We start from the raw sequence: 3121 nt of genomic DNA, 5'->3' as shown, positions 1-3121 counted from the left end.
GAGTTTATGGTCTAAATATGCTTCCAAAACAGGTATTGGTAAAGTGTATAGGGATTATAACTGAAATAACAACAATCAAGTATTTTTTGATGGTTAAACACTAATTATGGGAGAAAATGTTTTCAAAAATTGGGCAATTGTGTACAACTAAGGAAAAGCTTACATTATAATTTAATGGAAAACAAACCAGTTGCACGTTTATTGTAACTGATTTAAAGATGCTTTGTACCGAATTCTCGATTTATTGGTAAAATCAGAAATATTTTTTTTTAATGCACGTTCTTGTTGTTTTTTTAATTTCGCACAAAGCTTCTCGAGGGCTATCTGTGCAAGCCGTCCCTAATTTAACACTGTAAGACTAGAGGGAAGACAGCTACTCATCACCGCCAACTCTTGGGCTACTCTTTTACCAACGAATAGTGTGATTGACCGTAACGTTATAATGCCCCCACGGCTGAAAGGGCGAGCATTGTTGGCGCGACGGGGATGCAAACCCGCGACCCTCAGATTACGAGTCGCACCCCTAAACACGCTTAACCATGCCGGGCCATTTTATACACAATTATAAAGAAATGCCAAATTTAGTATAGAAGAAATACCCCAGTGAAAATGATATAAAACAGTTATGATTTCCACAGTATTGCCTGTTGGTCATGCGTAGAAGCGTAATTACTACTTTACAATAACTTATCACCTCTAACAGAAGCAGTGGTGTAACAATAGTGTGGCCGCATTGATTCAAGGGCCTCAGGGCTAATGTTTCCAAGTTTGCACAATTTAGAAAATATTAGAATAAGATACTTTTAGTATTTTAACACTCCTACGAAAAGACGTTTCTAGTCCTGATTTCTCCAAGCCCGTTCCCCTGGCTGTGGTTTCGCTAGATAGTAGATAGGGACAGTGGGAATCTCGTTAATCCATTCATTAATGGATTTAAATGGCAATTTCATTTAAATACAAAATTATTAGCCTAATATTAATAACCTTTCAAGTTGCTCTGGGGCCTATTAGGCCCCACTTTTCGTAGGAGTGTTAACATTTAACATACCTGCATTCCACATAAGAAACTGGGTGTTCAGGCTAAATCTTTCACTGGTACTACTGCTTCGGGCTACAAGTCTGATTCTTTCTGAATTGGTTTTGTAGTCGCTGAAATCGCTTTATTTCACTAATTTTATTGAGTGTTTTTCTTAATATTAAACTATATTTTTTACACAGAATATATATATATATATATATACGTGTTGTTTTTTTAGTTTCAGTTAAATGTAACATATTATAGTTTTTAACTTTTTTGCATGTTCTCAAAGAAATATCTAAGGAAATCGAAGAAACTATGCCGACGCTAACCAAAATTAGTGCTTTATTTTCTTTTGTTGGTCAGAGAAGTGAAGTTAGGAAGAACAGTAAAAGTGGTGATAGTATATTTACTTGCCCAAATGTACAAGTAAGCGATAACTGTGAAAACGAATCCAGGGAACCCATTTTTGTGTCAGCAGATGCCAAGGGCAAACTTAGTACTTGTTCTTCTAAAATTATGTATCTGCTTTCTGTCAGTATAGTCGCCTGCTGGAAGAACGGTAAGTTTTCGGGTTTACAACGCTTAAATCGGGGGTTCGATTCACCCCAATGAATACAGCAGATAGCCCGATGTGGCTTTGCTATAAGAAAACACACGCACTCGTCAGTATGCTTGAAGTATTTTTGAAAAAAGGAATTATTCCCTAAGATTAAAAATGAGCTTAGTAAGTTGCTATTACAAAAATTTTAGACTGAATTGATTTGTGCTATTGAAACAGTCCCATTTGCTTCCATTATTTTGGACACAATCACACGATATTTTCCAATGTTGAGTGAAATTTATCGTTATTGTTCCATCGAAAGTGGTAAAATGGCAAGCCAGAGGCTCTATACATAAACGAATAACTTTCAGGTTTGTATAAAGTTAAGGACCAATCAGGTGCTCCACTATAAAAACAAATTTTGCAAAATATTGAAGAAAAAAATTTCCATTCTGAAGTGATGTGGTCAAGGTGACGACCATGCAAGTAATATGAAGGAAATGTATATTGGTGTGAAGAGGAGAATTACTAATATTTAGTCCCGTGCGGTTTATGTTTGCTGTGCTGTTCGTAATTTAAATTTAGTAGTTAATGATGGAACAAAAAACGTGACAGAAAGGGATGTTTCATGGTAATGCTCAAAGAGTATATGTTTTTTGTTTGTTTTTTGACTAAGTATCGAAAGATGGGATATACTATCAGGGTTTAATTTCTGAATCTGATACTTAGGTAGGATCAATTATTAAAAGCCTGAACCCAGCTAGATGGGCTTGACATTTAGATGCACTTTTTGCTCTCAAAGTACGATTTTGAGAAGTTCAAAAAGCTCTGGCAAAAATAAATTTGTGTAGTTCAAAATCAAACGAACAGAATGAAGTCGCTGAACTTAAGAAATTCAACTTTGTTTGTCCTTCAGCTTTCCAGTGCTAACTTTTCAGTCTATAAAGTTAGTGTCGAAAGTGTGTCAGTCGGAAACAGCTGATGTGGCTTAAGCTGCAGAGCTCTTAAAGATGTTTTTGGACTAATTGCGCAACTACAGAAATCAATTTGAAGATCTAAAACAAGAAGCATCAAACATAGTGAGAGATTGGTAAGTTCTTCCTGAACTTGTGGAAAAAAAAAAGGCTGAGACCTGTAGGCGACATTTTTATGAACTTTGCAAAGACCAAAAATTGACAGATCTGGAAAGCTTGTTCCGATGAAACGTTTTTTTCTTAAATCGCACCTTTAACATCATGATAAATCAGTTGAACTTTTGTTTTACATTCCTTCCTAAAGTTGCCTCCAACTTCTCTTCGTAGTAGAATTTTTCAGACTTACAGCTGCTTAACCAAGCAACAATATTTGTCAGCATGTAGCAAAATCATTCACTCAGGAAATCAGCAGCATGATATTCGCTCTGAAAGGTTAAATCAACAAAGTTTCTACCTTTAGGAAACTTGCTAATTTACTGCTCCTAGATAATCATTCTCTATCAGCGAGTTTTTTCTGAGATTTGAACAGCCTTATTGTTTCTGACGACTGCAAGTACCGAGCAGCCTTCCTTAAAGTTAAAAATT

This window comes from Tachypleus tridentatus, chromosome 9 (assembly GCF_004210375.1).
Source record: "Tachypleus tridentatus isolate NWPU-2018 chromosome 9, ASM421037v1, whole genome shotgun sequence".
In the NCBI taxonomy this organism is placed as follows: domain Eukaryota; kingdom Metazoa; phylum Arthropoda; class Merostomata; order Xiphosura; family Limulidae; genus Tachypleus; species Tachypleus tridentatus.
The sequence above is the reverse complement of the archived record's forward strand: the minus strand, read 5'-3'. Positions refer to the sequence as shown.